Here is a 12,902-nt window from a genome sequence, read left to right on the forward strand (position 1 = left end):
GTTCAAAATGTAACAGGTGTCACATGAAGTAATGGGCAGAGTCATTAATGGGAGTCCTTCTTTTGTGCTGTGTGGAATGAACCCACACACATAACAGTTATCAGGGTGTGGGCTATTTTCAGCAACCATTTTTGCCAGTTGGAGGTATGTGTTTGTTGAGGGTTGTGTTTCATATATTTTAGGAGTTATTTTCTCCTGGTAAACGGTTAGGTCTCGTTTGTGGTGTTTGCAAGGGTGTCTGTTTTGTTCCTGCGACAGATGTGAGTGTTTTGGCGTGTATAATGCATCTGCTTCCGGGCCTCTGTGGCCTGCGCTGCTCCCCTGCTCCTCTGCCAGTCGTCGAAGTCTGGGGTGTTGAAGTTCATCTACTTCTGGGCTGTCCGAGCCTGCGTGGTTTCTTTCACTGGCTCCGACAGTGGTGAGGACGAAGACCCCCAGGAAGAAGATGGTACCAGCTGGTTTCCGGTGCATGGCGGAGGAGTTGTTTTCTTGCAGTGGGATGCGTGGATCCAGGTTAGACGCCCCTCACACTTGACGGCGGTGTTGGTGGTGAGCAGGACGTGTTGAGGTTTAGACCAGCGAGGTTTCAGGGCGTTTTTCCGTCGGAACTCCCTGACACAGACCCAGTCTCCGGGTTGTGGCATGGTTTGTCACTAGGAGGAGACTGGACAGCTTTTACTTGTCTGTGGATTGACTGGACAGCAAAAGTTTAGAGTACAACAGAATGATATCATGGATTCATCCATGGCATGGAAGTCCATCTTCTTCATATATACAGAACTGAATTGCTTGGTATGGTCATAGGTCTACCCATAATCCTTTCATGAAGCGTGAGTTTTGTGCTTCCTAATGGGTGTTAACAGGTGTTAACATTGTCCATTTAAGTCCAGTTTAAAATTCTCTGCACATACAAAAACATTTTCATACATGAACATTTTCATACAAGAATAATTTCATATCCCTCACATAATGTCTATTTGCAGAGCTTCAAAAAAATCACGGTGGGGGGAAATGTTGATAATGTTTGCAATATTTTTATAGGATGCAAATCTTGGAGCTTATCAGTCTTTCAACACTATCTGACACATTCCCCCTTTTTCTCATCTGTGATTGCCAACTGTGATCAACTATTCACGTGTACAAGGATGTGGGTGCAACAACGCGGCCGTCGTTGCTGACCCACAAATTATTTACATTTTTACAACCATGGGAATGCTACAATCCGTTTTTTCTTCACCTCAGTAGTCTTCTTGTAGGAGAGCTACATCATTAGGAGAAACCAGGTCGTTAGCGGGTATAGAAGGGCAAAGTTTTACATAGACAGGTAAGCCAAATTTGGCAGTTTCTTTTGCTGCATGGTCAGCTGAAGCATTGCCTAGTGAAAACAGGGTTGGACTGGGTGTGGGCTTCACATTTAACAAAGCAATAGATGAAGGTAGTTGACAGGCTTGTAACAGTTCACCAATCAATTAACCACATTTATCTCCGAGGATGAGATAAATTCTCGGTTCGCCCACAATATATAAAATCTATAAAATACAATATACACAACTAAAAGCATCTCTGGAATCTGTATAGATTGTAACAGTTTTACCTTTTGATCAGTATATAGTTTCATCTACTTGGGTGGAGCTGGAGGAGGAGGGCGCTTTCAACAATTAAGAATTATCACAAATTGTATAACCTGCGTATGGTATTCCATTTTTATAAGCAGAGCCGTCAGTGTGGAAAACAGGAAAGGTCAGGACGAGTGTTAAAGACAGAGGTGCCAAAAGTATTCACATTCATTACTCAGGTAGAAGTATAGATATTAGAGTTCAAAAATACTCCTGTAGAAGTTGAAGTATCAACTCAAAAATTATTATATATTTTTATTTTTATTTTTTTTTCTAGTAAAAGTATAAAGTACTGGTTTCAAAAGTACTTAAAGTATAAAAGTAAAAGTAATATAAGCGGGGAAAAACCATTAAGGCTAAAAGCCATTGAAAATGAATGCATCTTAGTATAATGCAAATATATTAAAGAACCATATATGTGCATTATTGAGCATTAACATGTGTTTCAGAGACCAGACACGTACAAACCAAATATGTTTATACTTCTCATCCAACCACAACCAAATTCACTCTATCCGGATGGCACAATTTAACTGGATAGTTTTTTTTAAAGGCCGAAATGAAATAGAGTAAGGCTGTTTTTTTTTTAAAACGTAAGGAGTAAAAAGTAAATATAATTGCGTGAAAATGTAAGGAGTAAAAGTAAAAAACCGTCTGAAAAATAATTACTCCAGTGAAGCATACACAACCAAAAGTTCTACTTAAGTAAGGTAATGAGGTATTTGTACTTCGTTACTTGACACCTCTAGTTAGAGATTAGTTTTACATGCATTCAGAGACGTTATAGTTGGGTCACAGACAGATTTCCATGCAATTAAATTATGAAGGTACCATAGGCAGGATAAGATTAGGTAAATTGGGATGCTCTGATTTGCCTCACCACAATGGGAGCCGTTCCCATTTTCTTTGTTTGAGACGTGTGTGACATGTGGATTGGTGTGAATAATCATTGGCTGGCTCCTCTCCACCTCCTCTCAGCGCTCAACCTGTGTAGACAACACTTTTGAAAAAAAACATTAGTATTTTCATACATTTCAGATTCTTTTTTTTTTTTTTTTGCATTATCCAGCCTTACCCTTTGTTTGAGGGCAATTAGCAAATATATATTTTGCATGTACCCTGGAGGAAATCCATCAATCTGATCTCGTGACAGACCACAATTCTCTTTTGGTGTCAACATTATTTTAGCATAAAGTTCCCTGGGATTATCATCTACTTCCCTTTGAACTGTTAAGGCGATACATATTATAAAAAGGTCTGAGCTTGCTCTGGTGTGATTTTGGCAACAGCTGTGGGATTAAAAAGGGAATTCTACAAGCATCAAGTACTTTGCGCATCAAGTACTTTACTTTTCAAATCATGTGGCAAAGTTAGTTTAACCGCTGTTTCCTCTAGCCATTTTGTTTATTAATTTAAAATCTCTTACCATTATTTGGCTCCAAATTTTGTAGGCAACAGATATTGGATTTTTGTAAAATCCAGTCGTCATCAGAAGTGTCATCGTCATTTGATTCTTTAATCAGTTTCACCGGATAAAGGTTTTGATTTTATCATTTAACTGGTTCTCTAATTTCTTTTTCGTCTGCGTTGTGTTTTTAAATCCTTCTAGTCATCAGCTTTTTATTTTGATCAGTAAGCGAAGCTATTTGAGATTCTGCATTACGGCGTCTACCTTCATCCCTCCAAAAATCTGAGGGAGTTTGAAGTGCTTTTTAGTTATTTTAACAATTTAATACTAACTAAGTAACAAACAAAACTAACAAATAAAACTATCGGTACCGTGATTACCATACATGTATTTAAAGAACTGAAAAACTTCCCAAAAACTTTCCAACTATCAGTCTACCTGAGCATATAAATCATTCTTGTTGATGCAAAGAAGAGCGAGTCGATTCTTGCAGAAATGAAATATACTCCATTTTGGGGAGAGCGTGTCATCCCCACTTATAAAATAAAAGGGCAGTTTCTCTACATACCGTATGTCTATTTCTCACAAATATATCAGTGTTCCAACACTTACGGACCCCACGTCCTGCATATGCATAAGAATAGTCCCCCTGGACTATCTTTTTATTGGTACCAGACCAACCATGGCGCTCTTGGCCATTTCTCTCTTTAATGTTACCCGAGATATTAAACCTTTTTTTAGAAGAGCGAGTCAGATTCTTAAGGCAGGAGAAGCAGAACATTCTCACAACACAATCAAATTCAAGTGTTATGAAATTGTCAGCATTCCTAAAACATCTCTACAATAACCTTCCCAATAACACAAAATAATAATAAAAAATATAACCTTCACAACCACACAGCGGACTTACCTAAATTTAAGGATAACGTCAACTTTCTCTGGCACTCCAGTTCACAGACTTTCGACAACAGCCCAGAAACAATAATTTGGGATTTAAATGGATCCCTTACCTTTGAAAATTTAGATAGAGTCGCTGGTTGTGCCGTTGGTCTGGAAAAGGAGTTTCCGTCGAAGGTTTATTGTCAATCCGGGTCACGGCACCAAATGTTGAGGAATATTACAAAGTCCAGTTCAAGAGTCCGCTGTGGTATGAGAGATTTTATTCTAGCCGGCGTTCAGCAGACAGATACAGACAGTGTCTGGTTCGGTGGGCTGACATCGAAATGGTTCGTAACAAGCTTTTTTATATACAAGAACAAACAACAGAATTAAACAAGTCAGAGGCGTGGCCTTGCGGGGGGCTGGAAGCTGGTGCCTGTCCCAGCAGGGAGACAATACCTTGCCGGCAAGGTGCCGTACCGGCAGGGGTCCTTAGCAACTGGAATTGCATGTCAATGAGATATGAGTTCAGGAGCCGTCCGCAGGGCGGCGTCGTGTCCCCGCAGGGGGGTCTGCAGGGGCAGGGGTCTTTAGCAACTGGAATTGCATGTCAATGAGCTGAGGGGGATATGAGTTCAGGAGCCGTCCGCAGGGCGGCGTCGTGTCCCCGCAGGGGGGTCTGCAGGGGCAGGGGTCTTTAGCAACTGGAATTGCATGTCAATGAGCTGAGGGGGATATGAGTTCAGGAGCCGTCCGCAGGGCGGCGTCGTGTCCCCGCCGGGGGTCTGCAGGGGGCCTCATCAAATCCCAGCAGGTTTGGAAGTTTCCTCTGTTCTGTGTTCTGATCTGGAAATTCAATAAGTGTCTTCCCAATTAAGATCGTACGCAGCAGTGCATACATTATAACTCACAGATCAAATGGGCGTGTTGTTGTAGTCTGGAGAAGAGATGCTGCAAAAATAATCATTAGAATAACTACTTAGAGCATCATTAATGCGACAGTGTGTGTGGAGGATCGTAGAACTTGTCGATGCTTGACGACGAATCCAAATTTAACTGTTGAATTAGATGACATTCAAAAAAAGAACAATGGATCGGAGGAGAGCAAGCCAGCACAATAAAACTGTGAACGAACAGCTTAACCTTGTTCTCCATTTGGAAGGTATTTTTCAGAAACACCTGAGTAATACTTTAAGAATGGATTTAAAATGCAGCAACCACAAAAGCAAGTGCAAAAAAAAATAGATCCACTTGGGAATAAAAATGCAAAATGCTACCAACATCTCTTGCTGCGCTCCCAAATTTCCCCCGAAATTTCTGAATAATGCTTTAGAGACGGGACTCCTTTGATGAGCCGGTGCAGTGATGCAGAGGTTCGTAGCTCAGAGGGCAGAGAGCAACTGTCTGAATCAGCCTACAGCCTCTCGGTAATTACAGCTCTGCGCTCGCACCTGCAGCACGTGGACACATAAGGATGGTGGGCGATCTGAGGTGTGGGGATTTAGCATGTCACCTGTAAATTATATATCAGTCCGACAGAGCAGAATCCTTTTCTAAGTGGCATTTGGGATGGAAAGTTGAGTTTTTGACACCAACAATCCCCTTGCTTTCAAACGGTCCTCGTGTTTCAGCCTGCTTGGATTTCAGGATGGATGCAGCGGGCAGACGTGCTCGAAGCCATCCAGAGGCACATATCAATCAAAAGGCATTTTTCAGACTTTGAAAGGATGATATGAATTTTTTTCTAATTAGATTCATGAATGACTATAGGCTGTGCAGAACACGTGCCTCACACTCCCTCAGACTTCACCTCGGACTGTTGAAAGAGCCCGTTGAGAAGCTGCACAGCAATTTTTGAATCCTTTTAATCATGGCGTCTTGATGGATTTGCTTCAGTGGGGAAAATATGAGCAAACAGTACTGTTGCCACAAAAGCTCTGCATACACACCCTTGATTTGAAATGTTCAATTTAGTCTCCTATCTCTCTGATATAAAATGGAAATGTGGAGGAAATTTCCAGCTTAGCGCTGTCAAAACTATAAGGCAAAAGAAAGTTGCAATGGCGGTAAACATTTGTTCTGTCAACACACTAACGAAGTTGAAATGCATAACTGTGGCTCATTTCCTTCATTGCGACAGCAGCGTGAACGATGTGATAGAGCCATCAACCAAAAACTGCCACCCGGGGGACACACGTCCAGGAGTCAGATGCAGCGCAAGATGCAGAGGTGAAACGGAGCAGCAATGAAGAATTGATTATTCCACCAATCATCTTGCTGTCTGGATGATGCTAATTGGCACGCAGCCAAACTAAGTTACCTGTATAAATAAAAAGTACTTGAAATACAGGTATGTTAACTGTATATGAGCCTTTTTGTACTCTATCTGAATGTTTGAAATAGCTACCTCAAAATCTCAGTCTGAAAAAAGTTGGGATTCTGTATGGAGTGTAAATAACACCACCTTGAATTTGACGCCAGAGACACGTCTCAAAAAGCTGAACTATGAAGTCTGAAGCAGAAAATATTTGCCACAAGCGGCAAAGAAACATCTGGGAGAACATCTTGCAACTAAATGCGTTTTTGGCAACAGGTTAGCGGGTATAAAAACAACCCTTTAGAGTCTCAGACGTTTAGAGAGGCATGTATCAATCTGGAAAGAAATAAGAAATAAAATGCAAATTGTGAAACTAGTTCAGAATAATGTTCCTCTGCATAAAACTGCAAACCTTTTCCCTATCTGACCTGCAGAATAGGATCAAAAGATTCAATCTGGGGAAATTGCTGTGCACAAGGCTATAAAGGACTGTGCATGCCTTTGATCACTGGGCCCTCAGGTGGCACATTAACGGCAGACATGATTCGGACCTGGGAATGGCTGCCTGGGCTCAGGACCAACTTCAGAAACATTATCTACCAACATCGATCTACAAATGAAGGTTAAAGCTCTGCAACGCACAGAGCAGCCCATATGTGAACATGATCGTGAGATGAGGCCATCTTCTCCGGGGGAAAACACATTTACAGCAGACTGCAGGAAAAGTGGAACATTATCAAACAACAAATCAAAACTTAAAAAGAAAGAAAACAACCAAAAAACATGGATGCCACGTCCCCTCTGGGCTAAAGAGGAGAGAGAACATCCTACTTGCTGTCATCCTAAGTTCAAAAGCCGGCATCTCTGATGGTTTGTAGGTGCATTAGTTACACGTACGTACAGATTGTAGAGTAACACGCGTTCCCATCCACTTCTGTATTGTGAACATTTCATCTGTCTGATGATATGTTGGGAATAAAATCTGGATTTAAGTCCTGCCTTTTTTTTCTTAATTGAGGTCGTACCAGCGGCTTCTGCGTAACGATAAACTGCCAAGAGCCGTGATGCAAAGTAGTAATGAGCCTGAGTAACCTAACACCTCCCGCATTAGGAAGAAAACATTTGGGTATTCACCACAGAGACACGAGAAGGTTTTTTTTAATCCTCCATGGAGTCATTTCAAAATGACCTCATTTGAGTCAAGAGCCGAGAGGCACATGTAGAGTCACCGTGTCCCAAAGTGACACTTCTAAAATCAGGGATTGCAGTTTTCTTTTTAACATACAGCTTCTCTGATGTTGCTCTCTGGACTTCATGAACTCTTGTTATAATACAAATTTTCAGGCTCCCTTTCATTGCCACTGCTTCCAAGAATTACAACCCCATAAGAATGAAATCAGATTTGTATATTTGTATGTCCTCACTAGATGGCTAGTAGTAGTCCAGCAAATGTACAGTCCTGCCCCCCGAATGGGTAATGAATCACTGAAACAAATGCAGATTGCTGTACCTCTAAAGATCCCTCTTTCTTGCAAAAACAACACATATTTGTACAGCAAACAAACATCTTTGTGCATTACTTACAGTGAATGGTTTTCACCCTCCAGTTAGGATAAAGCATACAGTACAGCAGACAAACTCAAATATACTTCTGGAGCCACTTAAAAGGCCATACTTGCCATCAGACTGTCCTTTCAACAAGCAACCAGCACCAGCTTTCTCCAAACGTCTCCAGACTGTTTACATGGATAACAATTGTTATTTTGCATTGATCTGTAACTTTGTTTGCATAATTGTGTGTTTGAGTGATGATTAAAATGCTGGTCACACAGCAGCAGGAGTACAGCAGCTCTCATGCTCTGCATGTGAAAATGGCTAATTGTGTAAGTGGAGTTTGGGGGCAGTGGTGAGAGTAGTATCACAGATGCCAGGTGACAAGTACGACTGTGAACGCACTCTAAATATAACCTTTAAATAATTTCAGCTAACATTTCATGCAATCCCATAATCTACTTACTGTTATATTATACATAAATATCCCTGTAACATGTCAGGAATGACTTATTTAGTGTTATCATCAGCTATGTGATGTTTTACAGTCTAAAGTTATGATGAAACTTTAATGGGTGACAAGTATACAGAATTTGATATCATTAACTTTTGACTTGCTCGTACAGCAACTTTCCCTCTACAACTGGGTCTCAGACTTTTCCTCAGCTAACTGACCCCCCCCCTGGGGTCCATGGGGGTCCAGGCCAACCTGGAGGGAGGCTTGGCTGGAGGAGCAAGCTATTCCTGCTGCCAGGGCTAGTAGCTACCAGGCTACAAGCTATTCTCTAGTTAGCCTCAGTAGCCTTCGGCTGTGGGCAAAGCTCACTCCTGTCTGTTGCTTAGCTAAACCTCATGGCTGGACCCTTCTAGTCCAACCCAGATCTAGTTCCGGGAGTCATTTTGTATAATTAACACCTCAACTAGCATGGTATCTTTTAAAATAAGAACGATTATACTCTTTTAGCATGTGTTGACAGCTAGCTGTTTTTCCATAAACTGCAGTGTAGCTGTCACTCCAACTACAATTCCTAATTGTGAATATCCTACAGAATAGTGAAGGTTGCGCCTCGGTGGTAACAGGAGCAAAATGAGTGCTATGTGGCTATCATTACGAATGTTAAAGGATGTAACGGGGCGCAAGGATGGCTGCAAGTTGTTGCAGAGGATGAAACCATCCCAGGGACGGAGAAAGACGGCCTAGCCATCGGTTTGACATTAGGGTTCAGGTTAGACTGTTTGGCCAGAATCCTTAGCCAAATCACAAAAGACGTGGAAAAATAAATTATTCTAATACTTTTTTTTTAACCACCTGGCTGCAAAGGCAGAGTCCAGCTAGACAGGCAGCAATACACCTGTAGTAGTAATGCAAGCATGCCATGTTTTATTCAACTAAATAAAGTCCCTAATGTCCAGAGACAAAATCCTCTCAACAGTGCCTAACAGTACAAACGTCCTTTATTTTTTGGTAATTAGATGTAGAAAACAAAGAATTAGAAAAATGAAGGAGCAAACAAAGAAAAGGCATGAAATAAATATGAAAAAGTCAATTTTACCTGCGATTTTATTTTGTTTCAGTTTGTTTAACATATTAAATTTTTTGAGTTTTACTTTTACAACTATCTTTGGTTTGTATTTTAATTTCAGCAGGAATTTTTTTTCACTGTCAGTTTTAGGCCCAATCCCAATTCCCCTTCACTCGCCCTTCTTTTCTACACTCGCACTTCTTTTCTTCCCTACCCCCAAAAAAAGAAGGGGGAGATTTTAGGGCACTTGAAATCTAGGGCACTTGTCCCAGGTGCCTGTCCCATTTCTCCTACTCCCCCTCGTTTTCATCTCTACCCTGATCAGGAAGCTGAGAGCCAAAAGCTGTTTTAATTTGAGCTGTAGCACTGTTAATATGGCACTTTATTAAGTTTTAATATTTTTTCAGGCATAAAGGTAACCTTTAAGATCCGCAACCGGGGCTCAGTTTATCCAAATAACGCCTGTTAAGAAATTTGACCCGATGTTTTCGGAGATGAGAATAGCCGCAGCCCCCGGGGAGCAGCAGCAGCTCACAGCCCGAAAACAGACGTTTCCGCCGGGTCAAGCTGCTCCGTCGTCCCGGGAGAGAAACCTGTAGCTCTGTTGAGAATTACGCTGGCTGAAATAAATCATTTAGGAAGATGTTGGTTTAATAGATGAAATCTAACAGTTGTAGCTACACCTGTTAAGAAATTTGCTCCGAAATTTAGAGATTTCTGTCTGCCGGGTCCGGAGCTTGGGTCCGCGTTAAATCGACGCAGAGCCTACGGCGTAGGGTACGGCGTACGGCGCGCGTCGCCGCGTACATCGACGCAGAGCTTACGGCGTAGGTTACGTAACCTACGCCGTAGGCTCTGCGTTGGTGTAACGCGGAACCATAAATCCCTTTATTCTGGCGTGATCTTCGGCAACTTTATCTGAAAGTGTGTAAATTACCCAGATAACAGCTGGATTACTTTGTGGTTTCTGAAAACTATTACATCAGAAACATCCAAAACAAATCTGACGAGTCACAGGATTATTTCTCTATATTTCTCTGAGACGAGTCTGCCTGTTTGCCTTCGGTCGGCGAGTCAAATCGACGCAGAGCCTACGGCGTAGCTTACGTAGCCTACGGCGTAACCTAACAGCCTTTACTCCGGCGCGATTCTTCGCGAACAACGGACAAAAAAGGGATTATGTACATTCACTGAGTGAATATTATGAAAGTAAAATATAGATTTGTCGCTAGAAATGTGATCAAAACGCATTTTTATGCAGAAACTAACTCAAAATATTGATTTATTCACTAAGAAATGTCTGCCATGTTTTTTTTTTGGATTCAGTCCGCAAATGACGACGAAAAGCATTCTGGGAAATTTTCATACCCCCTCGCTCGTGAAGTCAGCATCTGAAAACCCTCAATTTGAAGGGGCTATCCTCAGCCCCTCGCCCTCGATATGCCCCCTCCCCCTAGGTGAAAAGTGGAATTGGGACACCACTACCTTCACGGGAACGCGCAAAATTTAGGGGGAGTGAAGAAAACGAGGGCGAGGGGGTCAATTGGGACGCAGCCTAAGTCTTAGTCTTCGGTAACTTTCGTAACTGCTTTGTAAGATAGCCATTAATGCACAACTGCAGAGTAGAGGAGGAATTAAGAACTCATCTCTGGAGGAAGTGTCTGAGGTGAAGGAAGTCTGGGCATCTCTGTTGAGACTGCTGCCCCCGCGACCCGTGAACGGATAAGCGGCGGACGATGGATGGATGGATGGATCTCTGAATGCGTTATACAGTCAGGCTGAAAGTGGCGATGGCTAGCTTTCCCACCTCTCTGATTTACATGTTTGTATCTTTCAACCAGTCAGAAGTGAAGAAGCTTTGTGAACCATAACTGAAACTTCTTAAAGAGCCCAGAAAATTCCAGTTTCCTTTTGCCCAAATTTAAATTTTTTTTTTAAAAAGGTGGATATTCGTAGGTGAGTTTACCATCTCTGGTAGTTTTGTGCTGAAACTTGCGGACCCTTTCAGGATAAATCAAATGTACATTCAGTCCAAAAGAGCATCTGGAGGGACCTTTGTTGAACATCATTTCTAATCAATCCCACATTCATTCTTATTTGTATAACCAAGTCATGCCGCTCTTCGATTCGCCATCCTGCATCATTGGGATCAATGAGGCAGAAATTCTGAAAGCGGCGCAGCTTGTACATTATTTGCATATTTATGCTATTGAGGTTTTTTTGTAGGCTGTAAATTATTCTTATCCCTTAACTCACTCGTACAAACACATTACAAAGATTATCACTGGTTTGCGTTGCAGATGAATGATATTACTGTATTATAATTATCATCCTCATTATTATTAATACCTATATTAGATTTGTTATCACAAAATTTTGCAGTTGATTCATAAGACAAAAAATGAAGAAACGGACAAAGCTTGGAACATCCTGGCGCTGCAAGTGTACACCAGGATTCAGCGTCTTTTTTTTTTTTTTTAAAGGAAGATATAAAGGATTAAAATAAAACTCTTATTTTAAATTCCCAACAGACCAGATGACATGTATCTTAGAGAGACTGTGACCCCATTAACCCAACCAGTAAGAGAGAATTCACGTCAAATCCTAAGTTTTAGTCCAAAATTATTAATGTGACATTATTAAATGGCATCAGTGGCGGTCATCACAAACTGGATGCGTCTGCGTGATTTGCAGCTGGTATTGTCCGCCTGTTAATTAAGGTTTCTGCTATTTATTTATTTATTTCAGATCCCCATTCATTTCTGCCTCAGCAGCAACTATTCTTCCTGGGGTCCAACAGTACAAATATACATTTCTATAAAACTTTTATATCTTTCTATCTTATCTATCTTTGCCTCAACGGCGTTTCCCTCTGACCGTCTCAGGGGAATCAGTTAGAAATGGGTTTTAAATGAAAAGGAAGTATTGATCTGAAACCGAACAAGCAACGGCAACAACAACGAAACATCCTCTCAAAATCGTTCCCTTTTTGAGCTGGATAGTTTCATATTATGTGGGAAAATTGCATTCACCATTTCAGCAGCATTAACTATGTCAGTGAATATAACTCCAATGACGTCTCTGTACTTTTTATTTCCCTCAGGAAGTACCGATATCGATATGAAGGAAAATAATGTGAACTGGAATAGTTGGAAAAGTTATATGACATAATGTAAGAACTTTCACAAAAATTAAAACTTGTATCTCTAAACTGTATTTAAAAAAACAAAACTCAATTTATGTCACAAAGAAAACACAAAACGTGAGTTGTGTTGGAAAAATTGCAGATATATATGTGAAATTTTCAGGCATTACTTCAGTAAATGTGAAGTCTTAGAAACAAACAACAACAACAAAAAATCAAACTCAGATGTAAATTCAATTAAAGGTATAGTCTGTAATCGTATTCAAAAACATCTATTGTTATACTGGGTGAAATGGTCCTTCCATCCTGAGAGTAGCCAGTGAATAATGTGTTCAGAAAAAGGAAAGAAAAAAATCCGACCTCTCTGACAGCTTTAATCCTATAAAAACTCTGACCAATCAGATTTTTGCGCACCGAATGAAACGGATTGGTCAGAGGACCAGAGGATTGGCAGGGGGGAAAG

Source organism: Cololabis saira, chromosome 19, assembly GCF_033807715.1.
Source record: "Cololabis saira isolate AMF1-May2022 chromosome 19, fColSai1.1, whole genome shotgun sequence".
Classification (NCBI taxonomy): Eukaryota; Metazoa; Chordata; class Actinopteri; order Beloniformes; family Belonidae; genus Cololabis; species Cololabis saira.